The 16,309-nt window shown below is 36.7% G+C and overlaps 1 protein-coding gene across 6 annotated transcripts in view; it reads left to right on the forward strand.

The window, feature by feature from the left end:
* LOC106588814 (phosphoprotein associated with glycosphingolipid-enriched microdomains 1) overlaps positions 1 to 16,309 on the forward strand; it is a 101,629-nt gene that overhangs the window by 66,453 nt on the left and 18,867 nt on the right. For all 6 annotated transcript variants that reach the window (XM_014178258.3, XM_045709298.2, XM_045709300.2 and 3 more), the window contains one exon: positions 155 to 204. The gene's annotated coding sequence lies outside the window, so the exon portion shown is untranslated. The remainder of the gene's footprint in view (positions 1 to 154; positions 205 to 16,309) is intronic.

The raw sequence follows: 16,309 nt of genomic DNA on the forward strand, positions 1-16,309 counted from the left end.
CACACAGTCATTATCATCTCAGTTACTGTATACATTTCTGTGTGCCATCCATGCATAATATCATACCCCACCCTGCTGTACGTTCTGCAGTGCTCTACTCTACACCACCACACGACTTTCCATAGCTAGTAACTCCTCTCTCTCCTCTCTGCAGGCAAGGACGAGCTAGTGAATAACCCCAGCCTGAGTAACCAAGGTGTCAAGGTATGGTTCTGTTTACTTTCTGCTTGCACTGTAACTCACAGGAGTGATAAAAGTGTATATTTCTCACTCTAGCACTGAAGGTGAAATAGAGTAGAGTACAGTGGAGTGTTTAAAGACTAGTTTATTTATAGTATGTATGTTTACATACATACAGCCCCTTGGTGTCACTTCTCAGCACTGGTCTTTAGTCCTCACAACTGAGTGCTGATCATTCTAATATTAATCATTTAGTGGGTGTTTATTTGTCCTATGATGTCATGTTGACACTGAAGCAGGGGTGGTTTTCACTCTGCTACTGGCTAGAGTTTCACACCACACACTCTCTGTGTGTGAGTGTGGTTTCTGCTACACAATACTGGCCTGACGTTAGCTCCCATGCTCCACAACTGCATTTGCATAGGAGCAGAGTGGCACAAGGACTTTTCAGACCCACATAAATACTAGGGCTGGGACGATGCCAGTAATGTTTTCTTTGGCAAAAATGGAAACACGTTGCACACCAAACTCTTTGGTCCTTTAATAAAAACCTACTGTATGTCAAATAGTGTGCTTGGAAAATACAAAAATGTGACTCTGGATAACAACATAATGATGTTTGTTTCCAACATTAGGGCTGTTTTCCTAAAGAAATCCGCTTTGCGTTTTGTTTCATTGCCACGATACTAACGAGTATCGCAATACCGGCCCTAGTAAACACACATCACTTCGGACGTATGTTTAGCTCTTCTTTGCTGTTCTGTTATTGCTGTCTGGTTGACTGATTGAAAAGGGAAGGTCAAGGTTAGTTAGAGAAATCAGCTACCCTCTTTCTTCTGTCTCTGAGGCCCTCCTTTTCTACCTCTCTCTCTTGCTCTCTCTCTCCATCCTCCACACAGATAGTGTATATATATACACACACACACACACACACACACACACACACACACACACACACACAGTACCAATGTAAAATTTGGGCACCTACTCATTCAAGGGTTTTTCTTTATTTTTACTATTGTAGAATAATACTGAAGACATAAACTATGAAATAACACATATGGAATCATGTTGTAACCAAAAATGTTTTAAAAAAAATCCAAATATTTTTATATTTGAGATCATTCAAAGTAGCCACCCTTTGCCTTGATGACAGCTTTGCACACTCTTGGCATTCTCTCAACCAGCTTCATTTGGAATGCTTTTCCAACAGTCTTGAAGGAGTTCCCACATATGCTGAGCACTTATAATTTAAATGTATTCCAGGTGACTACCTCTTGAAGCTGGTTGAGAGAATGTCAAGAGTGTGCAAAGCTGTCATCAAGGCAAAGGGTGGCTACTTTGAAGAATCTCAAATATAAAATATATTTTGTTTAAAACTTTTTTGGTTACTACATGATTCCATGTGTTATTTCATAGTTTGGATGTTTTCACTATTATTCTACAATGTAGAAAATAGTAAAAATGAAGAAAAACCAGTAGGTGAGTAGGGTAGGCGTGTCCAAACTTTTAACTGGTGCTGTACATACACACAGATATATGCACACATAAACACACACATAGAGAGATGCAGTTCCCAGTCCTTAGCAACACTCAGGGCTGCCAGCCATCTGGGCCACACAACCTCTCTGGCTTATTAAAATCGTTCGGGAGAAGGGTGCCATTCCTCACGGGCTGCCCCCAGGTGGTGAGGGTAGGCAACAACACATTCGCAACGCTGACCCTCAACACGGTGACCCCTCAGGGGTGCGTGCTTAGTCCCCTCCTGTACTCCCTGTTCACCCACGACTGCGTTTCCACGCACGACTCCAACACCATCATTAAGTTTGCCGACAACACAATGGTGGTAGGCCTGATCACCGACGATGAGACAGCCTATAGGGATGAGGTCAGAGACTGCCAGGACAACAACCTCTCCCTCAAAGTCAGCAAGACAAAGGACTGATCGTGGACTACAGGAAACAGAGGGCCAAGCAGGCACCTATTCACATAGACAGGGTTGTAGCGGAGCGGGTAGAGAGCTTCAAGCTCCTCAGTGTCCACATCACTCAGGAATTATCATGGTCCACACACACCAACACAGTGGTGAAGAAGGCATGACAACGCCTCTTCCCCCTCAGGAGGCTGAAACATTTGGCATGGGCCCTCAAAAAGCTCTACAGCTGCACCATCGAGAACATCTTGGCTGGCTGCATCACTGTCTGGTATGGCAAATGCTTGGCATTAGACCGCAAGGTGCTACTGAGGGTACTGCGTACAGCTTAGTACCCAGTAACACTTTTTGACTGATCACATACGCTGCTGTTTATTATGTTACTTTAATCCTAGTTATATGCACATCGATTCACTACTGGTACCCCGTGTATATAGCCAAATTATCGTTACTCATTGTGTATTTATTATTGCTTTTATTATTATGTGTTTTACTTTTCTATTGTTTCTCTATATTCTTTATCTCTGCGTTGTTGGGAAGGGCCCGTAAGTAAGCATTTCACTGTTAATCTACACCTGTTTTTTTACAAAGCATGTGATGAATAACATTTTATTTGATTTTAATTAAGCCTAACCCTCTTGGATAGTGTTCAGGCAAATATGGCTTACGTGGGGAGGTTACTTATTACATGCGCAGTACGCAAGTTCTGTAGTATTCTCTGAGTGAGGAGACTGCAGCAGGTCTGTAGCACATAGTATGACCCTGAATGCCTGCATTGCAGTCTGTGTCTGCACTGGCTTGCCCCCTTGTGGCTGTTTTAAAACATTGCACTACATTGCAACAACTGCATGAGAACTAGGCTGATCTGTAATAGCACAACAGTAACAGATTGTAGCGCTATATGATGAATTAATATCCACTGTAATGATATTAGAATGTCTTCTATTGGATTCCATTTTTTATTTGATTTCTTAGGATCCCTATCAGCCAATGCCAATGACTACAGTCTTAGTTGGGTCCTACACGTAACGAAAAATATATTACAGACAAAAGACACATTTTGCATTAAAGGATGATGATTTTATGATTTGGAAAGTGACAACATAACTCAAGGTAACTATAGTATATAGATGTATATAGTCGTGGAAGAGCACTGCCATTACTTTTATACCCAGTAGAGAAGAGTGAGAATGTAGAGAATGAACCTGTTATGGTCAGTATATAATGTAGAGAATGAACCTGTTATGGTCAGTATAGAATGTAGAGAATGAACCTGTTATGGTCAGTATAGAATGAAGAGAATGAACCTGTTATGGTCAGTATAGAATGAAGAGAATGAACCTGTTATGGTCAGTATAGAATGAAGAGAATGAACCTGTTATGGTCAGTATAGAATGAACCTGTTATGGTCAGTATAGAATGTAGAGAATGAACCTGTTATGGTCAGTATAGAATGTAGAGAATGAACCTGTTATGGTCAGTATAGAATGTAGAGAATGAACCTGTTATGGTCAGTATAGAATGTAGAGAATGAACCTGTTATGGTCAGTATAGAATGTAGAGAATGAACCTGTTATGGTCAGTATAGAATGTATAGAATGAACCTGTTATGGTCAGTATAGAATGAAAAGAATGAACCTGTTATGGTCAGTATAGAATGAACCTGTTATGGTCAGTATAGAATGAACCTGTTATGGTCAGTATAGAATGAACCTGTTATGGTCAGTATAGAATGAACCTGTTATGGTCAGTATAGAATGTAGAGAATGAACCTGTTATGGTCAGTATAGAATGAACCTGTTATGGTCAGTATAGAATGTAGAGAATGAACCTGTTATGGTCAGTATAGAATGAAGAGAATGAACCTGTTATGGTCAGTATAGAATGTAGAGAATGAACCTGTTATGGTCAGTATAGAATGTAGAGAATGAACCTGTTATGGTCAGTATAGAATGTAGAGAATGAACCTGTTATGGTCAGTATAGAATGTAGAGAATGAACCTGTTATGGTCAGTATAGAATGTAGAGAATGAACCTGTTATGGTCAGTATAGAATGAAGAGAATGAACCTGTTATGGTCAGTATAGAATGAAGAGAATGAACCTGTTATGGTCAGTATAGAATGTAGAGAATGAACCTGTTATGGTCAGTATAGAATGAACCTGTTATGGTCAGTATAGAATGAACCTGTTATGGTCAGTATAGAATGAACCTGTTATGGTCAGTATAGAATGTAGAGAATGAACCTGTTATGGTCAGTATAGAATGAAGAGAATGAACCTGTTATGGTCAGTATAGAATGAACCTGTTATGGTCAGTATAGAATGTAGAGAATGAACCTGTTATGGTCAGTATAGAATGAACCTGTTATGGTCAGTATAGAATGAACCTGTTATGGTCAGTATAGAATGTAGAGAATGAACCTGTTATGGTCAGTATAGAAAGAAGAGAATGAACCTGTTATGGTCAGTATAGAATGAACCTGTTATGGTCAGTATAGAATGAACCTGTTATGGTCAGTATAGAATGAACCTGTTATGGTCAGTATAGAATGTAGAGAATGAACCTGTTATGGTCAGTATAGAATGTAGAGAGTGAACCTGTTATGGTCAGTATAGAATGAACCTGTTATGGTCAGTATAGAATGTAGAGAATGAACCTGTCAGTATAGAATGAAGAGAATGAACCTGTTATGGTCAGTATAGAATGAACCTGTTATGGTCAGTATAGAATGAACCTGTTATGGTCAGTATAGAATGAACCTGTTATGGTCAGTATAGAATGTAGAGAATGAACCTGTTATGGTCAGTATAGAATGTAGAGAATGAACCTGTTATGGTCAGTATATAATGTAGAGAATGAACCTGTTATGGTCAGTATAGAATGTAGAGAATGAACCTGTTATGGTCAGTATATAATGTAGAGAATGAACCTGTTATGGTCAGTATAGAATGTAGAGAATGAACCTGTTATGGTCAGTATAGAATGTAGAGAATGAACCTGTTATGGTCAGTATAGAATGTAGAGAATGAACCTGTTATGGTCAGTATAGAATGTAGAGAATGAACCTGTTATGGTCAGTATAGAATGTAGAGAATGAACCTGTTATGGTCAGTATAGAATGTAGAGAATGAACCTGTTATGGTCAGTATAGAATGTAGAGAATGAACCTGTTATGGTCAGTATAGAATGTAGAGAATGAACCTGTTATGGTCAGTATAGAATGTAGAGAATGAACCTGTTATGGTCAGTATAAATGTAGAGAATGAACCTGTTATGGTCAGTATAGAATGTAGAGAATGAACCTGTTATGGTCAGTATAGAATGTAGAGAATGAACCTGTTATGGTCAGTATAGAATGTAGAGAATGAACCTGTTATGGTCAGTATAGAATGTAGAGAATGAACCTGTTATGGTCAGTATAGAATGTAGAGAATGAACCTGTTATGGTCAGTATAGAATGTAGAGAATGAACCTGTTATGGTCAGTATAGAATGTAGAGAATGAACCTGTTATGGTCAGTATAGAATGTAGAGAATGAACCTGTTATGGTCAGTATAGAATGTAGAGAATGAACCTGTTATGGTCAGTATAGAATGAACCTGTTATGGTCAGTATAGAATGAAGAGAATGAACCTGTTATGGTCAGTATAGAATGTAGAGAATGAACCTGTTATGGTCAGTATAGAATGAACCTGTTATGGTCAGTATAGAATGAACCTGTTATGGTCAGTATAGAATGTAGAGAATGAACCTGTTATGGTCAGTATAGAATGTAGAGAATGAACCTGTTATGGTCAGTATAGAATGAAGAGAATGAACCTGTTATGGTCAGTATAGAATGAACCTGTTATGGTCAGTATAGAATGAAGAGAATGAACCTGTTATGGTCAGTATAGAATGTAGAGAATGAACCTGTTATGGTCAGTATAGAATGAACCTGTTATGGTCAGTATAGAATGAACCTGTTATGGTCAGTATAGAATGTAGAGAATGAACCTGTTATGGTCAGTATAGAATGTAGAGAATGAACCTGTTATGGTCAGTATAGAATGTAGAGAATGAACCTGTTATGGTCAGTATAGAATGAAGAGAATGAACCTGTTATGGTCAGTATAGAATGAACCTGTTATGGTCAGTATAGAATGAAGAGAATGAACCTGTTATGGTCAGTATAGAATGAAGAGAATGAACCTGTTATGGTCAGTATAGAATGAACCTGTTATGGTCAGTATAGAATGTAGAGAATGAACCTGTTATGGTCAGTATAGAATGTAGAGAATGAACCTGTTATGGTCAGTATAGAATGAAGAGAATGAACCTGTTATGGTCAGTATAGAATGAACCTGTTATGGTCAGTATAGAATGAAGAGAATGAACCTGTTATGGTCAGTATAGAATGTAGAGAATGAACCTGTTATGGTCAGTATAGAATGAACCTGTTATGGTCAGTATAGAATGAACCTGTTATGGTCAGTATAGAATGTAGAGAATGAACCTGTTATGGTCAGTATAGAATGTAGAGAATGAACCTGTTATGGTCAGTATAGAATGTAGAGAATGAACCTGTTATGGTCAGTATAGAATGAAGAGAATGAACCTGTTATGGTCAGTATAGAATGAACCTGTTATGGTCAGTATAGAATGAAGAGAATGAACCTGTTATGGTCAGTATAGAATGAAGAGAATGAACCTGTTATGGTCAGTAGAGAATGAACCTGTTATGGTCAGTATAGAATGAACCTGTTATGGTCAGTATAGAATGAAGAGAATGAACCTGTTATGGTCAGTATAGAATGAACCTGTTATGGTCAGTATAGAATGTAGAGAATGAACCTGTTATGGTCAGTATAGAATGTAGAGAATGAACCTGTTATGGTCAGTATAGAATGTAGAGAATGAACCTGTTATGGTCAGTATAGAATGTAGAGAATGAACCTGTTATGGTCAGTATAGAATGTAGAGAATGAACCTGTTATGGTCAGTATAGAATGTAGAGAATGAACCTGTTATGGTCAGTATAGAATGTAGAGAATGAACCTGTTATGGTCAGTATAGAATGTAGAGAATGAACCTGTTATGGTCAGTATAGAATGTAGAGAATGAACCTGTTATGGTCAGTATAGAATGTAGAGAATGAACCTGTTATGGTCAGTATAGAATGTAGAGAATGAACCTGTTATGGTCAGTATAGAATGTAGAGAATGAACCTGTTATGGTCAGTATAGAATGTAGAGAATGAACCTGTTATGGTCAGTATAGAATGAACCTGTTATGGTCAGTATAGAATGTAGAGAATTAACCTGTTATGGTCAGTATAGAATGTAGAGAATGAACCTGTTATGGTCAGTATAGAATGTAGAGAATGAACCTGTTATGGTCAGTATAGAATGTAGAGAATGAACCTGTTGTGGTCAGTATAGAATGAAGAGAATGAACCTGTTATGGTCAGTATAGAATGTAGAGAATGAACCTGTTATGGTCAGTATAGAATGAAGAGAATGAACCTGTTATGGTCAGTATAGAATGAACCTGTTATGGTCAGTATAGAATGAAGAGAATGAACCTGTTATGGTCAGTATAGAATGTAGAGAATGAACCTGTTATGGTCAGTATAGAATGTAGAGAATGAACCTGTTATGGTCAGTATAGAATGTATAGAATGAACCTGTTATGGTCAGTATAGAATGTAGAGAATGAACCTGTTATGGTCAGTATAGAATGAACCTGTTATGGTCAGTATAGAATGTAGAGAATGAACCTGTTATGGTCAGTGTAGAATGAACCTGTTATGGTCAGTATAGAATGAAGAGAATGAACCTGTTATGGTCAGTATAGAATGTAGAGAATGAACCTGTTATGGTCAGTATAGAATGTAGAGAATGAACCTGTTATGGTCAGTATAGAATGTAGAGAATGAACCTGTTATGGTCAGTATAGAATGTAGAGAATGAACCTGTTATGGTCAGTATAGAATGTAGAGAATGAACCTGTTATGGTCAGTATAGAATGTAGAGAATGAACCTGTTATGGTCAGTATAGAATGTATAGAATGAACCTGTTATGGTCAGTATAGAATGAACCTGTTATGGTCAGTATAGAATGAACCTGTTATGGTCAGTATAGAATGTAGAGAATGAACCTGTTATGGTCAGTATAGAATGTAGAGAATGAACCTGTTATGGTCAGTGTAGAATGAACCTGTTATGGTCAGTATAGAATGAACCTGTTATGGTCAGTATAGAATGTAGAGAATGAACCTGTTATGGTCAGTATAGAATGTAGAGAATGAACCTGTTATGGTCAGTATAGAATGTATAGAATGAACCTGTTATGGTCAGTATAGAATGAAGAGAATGAACCTGTTATGGTCAGTATAGAATGAACCTGTTATGGTCAGTGTAGAATGTAGAGAATGAACCTGTTATGGTCAGTATAGAATGAACCTGTTATGGTCAGTATAGAATGTAGAGAATGAACCTGTTATGGCCAGTATAGAATGAAGAGAATGAACCTGTTATGGTCAGTATAGAATGAAGAGAATGAACCTGTTATGGTCAGTATAGAATGAACCTGTTATGGTCAGTATAGAATGTAGAGAATGAACCTGTTATGGTCAGTATAGAATGTAGAGAATGAACCTGTTATGGTCAGTATAGAATGTAGAGAATGAACCTGTTATGGTCAGTATAGAATGTAGAGAATGAACCTGTTATGGTCAGTATAGAATGTAGAGAATGAACCTGTTATGGTCAGTATAGAATGTAGAGAATGAACCTGTTATGGTCAGTATAGAATGTAGAGAATGAACCTGTTATGGTCAGTATAGAATGTAGAGAATGAACCTGTTATGGTCAGTATAGAATGAACCTGTTATGGTCAGTATAGAATGTAGAGAATGAACCTGTCAGTATAGAATGAAGAGAATGAACCTGTTATGGTCAGTATAGAATGAAGAGAATGAACCTGTTATGGTCAGTATAGAATGAACCTGTTATGGTCAGTATAGAATGAACCTGTTATGGTCAGTATAGAATGTAGAGAATGAACCTGTTATGGTCAGTATAGAATGTAGAGAATGAACCTGTTATGGTCAGTATAGAATGAACCTGTTATGGTCAGTATAGAATGTAGAGAATGAACCTGTCAGTATAGAATGAAGAGAATGAACCTGTTATGGTCAGTATAGAATGAAGAGAATGAACCTGTTATGGTCAGTATAGAATGTAGAGAATGAACCTGTTATGGTCAGTATAGAATGTAGAGAATGAACCTGTTATGGTCAGTATAGAATGTAGAGAATGAACCTGTTATGGTCAGTATAGAATGAAGAGAATGAACCTGTTATGGTCAGTATAGAATGAACCTGTTATGGTCAGTATAGAATGAACCTGTTATGGTCAGTATAGAATGTAGAGAATGAACCTGTTATGGTCAGTATAGAATGTAGAGAATGAACCTGTTATGGTCAGTATAGAATGAACCTGTTATGGTCAGTATAGAATGTAGAGAATGAACCTGTTATGGTCAGTATAGAATGAAGAGAATGAACCTGTTATGGTCAGTATAGAATGAACCTGTTATGGTCAGTATAGAATGAACCTGTTATGGTCAGTATAGAATGTAGAGAATGAACCTGTTATGGTCAGTATAGAATGTAGAGAATGAACCTGTTGTGGTCAGTATAGAATGAAGAGAATGAACCTGTTATGGTCAGTATAGAATGTAGAGAATGAACCTGTTATGGTCAGTTTAGAATGTAGAGAATGAACCTGTTATGGTCAGTATAGAATGTAGAGAATGAACCTGTTATGGTCAGTATAGAATGTAGAGAATGAACCTGTTATGGTCAGTATAGAATGTAGAGAATGAACCTGTTATGGTCAGTATAGAATGAAGAGAATGAACCTGTTATGGTCAGTATAGAATGTAGAGAATGAACCGGTTATGGTCAGTATAGAATGAACCTGTTATGGTCAGTATAGAATGTAGAGAATGAACCTGTTATGGTCAGTATAGAATGTAGAGAATGAACCTGTTATGGTCAGTATAGAATGTAGAGAATGAACCTGTTATGGTCAGTATAGAATGTAGAGAATGAACCTGTTATGGTCAGTATAGAATGAACCTGTTATGGTCAGTATAGAATGTAGAGAATGAACCTGTTATGGTCAGTATAGAATGTAGAGAATGAACCTGTTATGGTCAGTATAGAATGTAGAGAATGAACCTGTTATGGTCAGTATAGAATGTAGAGAATGAACCTGTTATGGTCAGTATAGAATGTTCAGAATGAACCTGTTATGGTCAGTATAGAATGTTCAGAATGAACCTGTTATGGTCAGTATAGAATGTAGAGAATGAACCTGTTATGGTCAGTATAGAATGTAGAGAATGAACCTGTTATGGTCAGTATAGAATGTAGAGAATGAACCTGTTATGGTCAGTATAGAATGTAGAGAATGAACCTGTTATGGTCAGTATAGAATGAACCTGTTATGGTCAGTATAGAATGTAGAGAATGAACCTGTTATGGTCAGTATAGAATGAAGAGAATGAACCTGTTATGGTCAGTATAGAATGAAGAGAATGAACCTGTTATGGTCAGTATAGAATGTAGAGAATGAACCTGTTATGGTCAGTATAGAATGTTCAGAATGAACCTGTTATGGTCAGTATAGAATGTAGAGAATGAACCTGTTATGGTCAGTATAGAATGTAGAGAATGAACCTGTTATGGTCAGTATAGAATGTAGAGAATGAACCTGTTATGGTCAGTATAGAATGTAGAGAATGAACCTGTTATGGTCAGTATAGAATGAAGAGAATGAACCTGTTATGGTCAGTATAGAATGAAGAGAATGAACCTGTTATGGTCAGTATAGAATGTAGAGAATGAACCTGTTATGGTCAGTATAGAATGTAGAGAATGAACCTGTTATGGTCAGTATAGAATGTAGAGAATGAACCTGTTATGGTCAGTATAGAATGTAGAGAATGAACCTGTTATGGTCAGTATAGAATGTAGAGAATGAACCTGTTATGGTCAGTATAGAATGTAGAGAATGAACCTGTTATGGTCAGTATAGAATGTAGAGAATGAACCTGTTATGGTCAGTATAGAATGAACCTGTTATGGTCAGTATAGAATGAAGAGAATGAACCTGTTATGGTCAGTATAGAATGTAGAGAATGAACCTGTTATGGTCAGTATAGAATGAACCTGTTATGGTCAGTATAGAATGAACCTGTTATGGTCAGTATAGAATGTAGAGAATGAACCTGTTATGGTCAGTATAGAATGTAGAGAATGAACCTGTTATGGTCAGTATAGAATGAAGAGAATGAACCTGTTATGGTCAGTATAGAATGAACCTGTTATGGTCAGTATAGAATGAAGAGAATGAACCTGTTATGGTCAGTATAGAATGTAGAGAATGAACCTGTTATGGTCAGTATAGAATGAACCTGTTATGGTCAGTATAGAATGAACCTGTTATGGTCAGTATAGAATGTAGAGAATGAACCTGTTATGGTCAGTATAGAATGTAGAGAATGAACCTGTTATGGTCAGTATAGAATGTAGAGAATGAACCTGTTATGGTCAGTATAGAATGAAGAGAATGAACCTGTTATGGTCAGTATAGAATGAACCTGTTATGGTCAGTATAGAATGTAGAGAATGAACCTGTTATGGTCAGTATAGAATGAAGAGAATGAACCTGTTATGGTCAGTATAGAATGAACCTGTTATGGTCAGTATAGAATGTAGAGAATGAACCTGTTATGGTCAGTATAGAATGTAGAGAATGAACCTGTTATGGTCAGTATAGAATGAAGAGAATGAACCTGTTATGGTCAGTATAGAATGAACCTGTTATGGTCAGTATAGAATGAAGAGAATGAACCTGTTATGGTCAGTATAGAATGTAGAGAATGAACCTGTTATGGTCAGTATAGAATGATAGAGAATGAACCTGTTATGGTCAGTATAGAATGTAGAGAATGAACCTGTTATGGTCAGTATAGAATGTAGAGAATGAACCTGTTATGGTCAGTATAGAATGTAGAGAATGAACCTGTTATGGTCAGTATAGAATGTAGAGAATGAACCTGTTATGGTCAGTATAGAATGTAGAGAATGAACCTGTTATGGTCAGTATAGAATGAAGAGAATGAACCTGTTATGGTCAGTATAGAATGAAGAGAATGAACCTGTTATGGTCAGTAGAGAATGAACCTGTTATGGTCAGTATAGAATGAACCTGTTATGGTCAGTATAGAATGTAGAGAATGAACCTGTTATGGTCAGTATAGAATGAACCTGTTATGGTCAGTATAGAATGTAGAGAATGAACCTGTTATGGTCAGTATAGAATGTAGAGAATGAACCTGTTATGGTCAGTATAGAATGTAGAGAATGAACCTGTTATGGTCAGTATAGAATGTAGAGAATGAACCTGTTATGGTCAGTATAGAATGTAGAGAATGAACCTGTTATGGTCAGTATAGAATGTAGAGAATGAACCTGTTATGGTCAGTATAGAATGTAGAGAATGAACCTGTTATGGTCAGTATAGAATGTAGAGAATGAACCTGTTATGGTCAGTATAGAATGTAGAGAATGAACCTGTTATGGTCAGTATAGAATGTAGAGAATGAACCTGTTATGGTCAGTATAGAATGTAGAGAATGAACCTGTTATGGTCAGTATAGAATGTAGAGAATGAACCTGTTATGGTCAGTATAGAATGAACCTGTTATGGTCAGTATAGAATGTAGAGAATGAACCTGTTATGGTCAGTATAGAATGTAGAGAATGAACCTGTTATGGTCAGTATAGAATGTAGAGAATGAACCTGTTATGGTCAGTATAGAATGTAGAGAATGAACCTGTTGTGGTCAGTATAGAATGAAGAGAATGAACCTGTTATGGTCAGTATAGAATGTAGAGAATGAACCTGTCAGTATAGAATGTAGAGAATGAACCTGTTATGGTCAGTATAGAATGAAGAGAATGAACCTGTTATGGTCAGTATAGAATGAACCTGTTATGGTCAGTATAGAATGAAGAGAATGAACCTGTTATGGTCAGTATAGAATGTAGAGAATGAACCTGTTATGGTCAGTATAGAATGTAGAGAATGAACCTGTTATGGTCAGTATAGAATGTATAGAATGAACCTGTTATGGTCAGTATAGAATGTAGAGAATGAACCTGTTATGGTCAGTATAGAATGTAGAGAATGAACCTGTTATGGTCAGTATAGAATGAACCTGTTATGGTCAGTATAGAATGTAGAGAATGAACCTGTTATGGTCAGTGTAGAATGAACCTGTTATGGTCAGTATAGAATGAAGAGAATGAACCTGTTATGGTCAGTATAGAATGTAGAGAATGAACCTGTTATGGTCAGTATAGAATGTAGAGAATGAACCTGTTATGGTCAGTATAGAATGTAGAGAATGAACCTGTTATGGTCAGTATAGAATGTAGAGAATGAACCTGTTATGGTCAGTATAGAATGTAGAGAATGAACCTGTTATGGTCAGTATAGAATGTAGAGAATGAACCTGTTATGGTCAGTATAGAATGTAGAGAATGAACCTGTTATGGTCAGTATAGAATGAACCTGTTATGGTCAGTATAGAATGTAGAGAATGAACCTGTTATGGTCAGTATAGAATGTAGAGAATGAACCTGTTATGGTCAGTATAGAATGTAGAGAATGAACCTGTTATGGTCAGTGTAGAATGAACCTGTTATGGTCAGTATAGAATGAACCTGTTATGGTCAGTATAGAATGTAGAGAATGAACCTGTTATGGTCAGTATAGAATGTAGAGAATGAACCTGTTATGGTCAGTATAGAATGTATAGAATGAACCTGTTATGGTCAGTATAGAATGAAGAGAATGAACCTGTTATGGTCAGTATAGAATGAACCTGTTATGGTCAGTGTAGAATGTAGAGAATGAACCTGTTATGGTCAGTATAGAATGAACCTGTTATGGTCAGTATAGAATGTAGAGAATGAACCTGTTATGGTCAGTATAGAATGAAGAGAATGAACCTGTTATGGTCAGTATAGAATGAAGAGAATGAACCTGTTATGGTCAGTATAGAATGAACCTGTTATGGTCAGTATAGAATGTAGAGAATGAACCTGTTATGGTCAGTATAGAATGTAGAGAATGAACCTGTTATGGTCAGTATAGAATGTAGAGAATGAACCTGTTATGGTCAGTATAGAATGTAGAGAATGAACCTGTTATGGTCAGTATAGAATGTAGAGAATGAACCTGTTATGGTCAGTATAGAATGTAGAGAATGAACCTGTTATGGTCAGTATAGAATGTAGAGAATGAACCTGTTATGGTCAGTATAGAATGTAGAGAATGAACCTGTTATGGTCAGTATAGAATGAACCTGTTATGGTCAGTATAGAATGTAGAGAATGAACCTGTCAGTATAGAATGAAGAGAATGAACCTGTTATGGTCAGTATAGAATGAAGAGAATGAACCTGTTATGGTCAGTATAGAATGAACCTGTTATGGTCAGTATAGAATGAACCTGTTATGGTCAGTATAGAATGTAGAGAATGAACCTGTTATGGTCAGTATAGAATGTAGAGAATGAACCTGTTATGGTCAGTATAGAATGAACCTGTTATGGTCAGTATAGAATGTAGAGAATGAACCTGTCAGTATAGAATGAAGAGAATGAACCTGTTATGGTCAGTATAGAATGAAGAGAATGAACCTGTTATGGTCAGTATAGAATGTAGAGAATGAACCTGTTATGGTCAGTATAGAATGTAGAGAATGAACCTGTTATGGTCAGTATAGAATGTAGAGAATGAACCTGTTATGGTCAGTATAGAATGAAGAGAATGAACCTGTTATGGTCAGTATAGAATGAACCTGTTATGGTCAGTATAGAATGAACCTGTTATGGTCAGTATAGAATGTAGAGAATGAACCTGTTATGGTCAGTATAGAATGTAGAGAATGAACCTGTTATGGTCAGTATAGAATGAACCTGTTATGGTCAGTATAGAATGTAGAGAATGAACCTGTTATGGTCAGTATAGAATGAAGAGAATGAACCTGTTATGGTCAGTATAGAATGAACCTGTTATGGTCAGTATAGAATGAACCTGTTATGGTCAGTATAGAATGTAGAGAATGAACCTGTTATGGTCAGTATAGAATGTAGAGAATGAACCTGTTATGGTCAGTATAGAATGAAGAGAATGAACCTGTTATGGTCAGTATAGAATGTAGAGAATGAACCTGTTATGGTCAGTATAGAATGTAGAGAATGAACCTGTTATGGTCAGTATAGAATGTAGAGAATGAACCTGTTATGGTCAGTATAGAATGTAGAGAATGAACCTGTTATGGTCAGTATAGAATGTAGAGAATGAACCTGTTATGGTCAGTATAGAATGAAGAGAATGAACCTGTTATGGTCAGTATAGAATGTAGAGAATGAACCTGTTATGGTCAGTATAGAATGAACCTGTTATGGTCAGTATAGAATGTAGAGAATGAACCTGTTATGGTCAGTATAGAATGTAGAGAATGAACCTGTTATGGTCAGTATAGAATGTAGAGAATGAACCTGTTATGGTCAGTATAGAATGTAGAGAATGAACCTGTTATGGTCAGTATAGAATGAACCTGTTATGGTCAGTATAGAATGTAGAGAATGAACCTGTTATGGTCAGTATAGAATGTACAGAATGAACCTGTTATGGTCAGTATAGAATGTACAGAATGAACCTGTTATGGTCAGTATAGAATGTAGAGAATGAACCTGTTATGGTCAGTATAGAATGTAGAGAATGAACCTGTTATGGTCAGTATAGAATGTAGAGAATGAACCTGTTATGGTCAGTATAGAATGTAGAGAATGAACCTGTTATGGTCAGTATAGAATGAACCTGTTATGGTCAGTATAGAATGTAGAGAATGAACCTGTTATGGTCAGTATAGAATGAAGAGAATGAACCTGTTATGGTCAGTATAGAATGTAGAGAATGAACCTGTTATGGTCAGTATAGAATGTAGAGAATGAACCTGTTATGGTCAGTATAGAATGAACCTGTTATGGTCAGTATAGAATGTAGAGAATGAACCTGTTATGGTCAGTATAGAATGTTCAGAATGAACCTGTTATGGTCAGTATA

This window comes from Salmo salar, chromosome 27 (assembly GCF_965601325.2).
Source record: "Salmo salar chromosome 27, fSalSal1, whole genome shotgun sequence".
Taxonomy (NCBI): domain Eukaryota; kingdom Metazoa; phylum Chordata; class Actinopteri; order Salmoniformes; family Salmonidae; genus Salmo; species Salmo salar.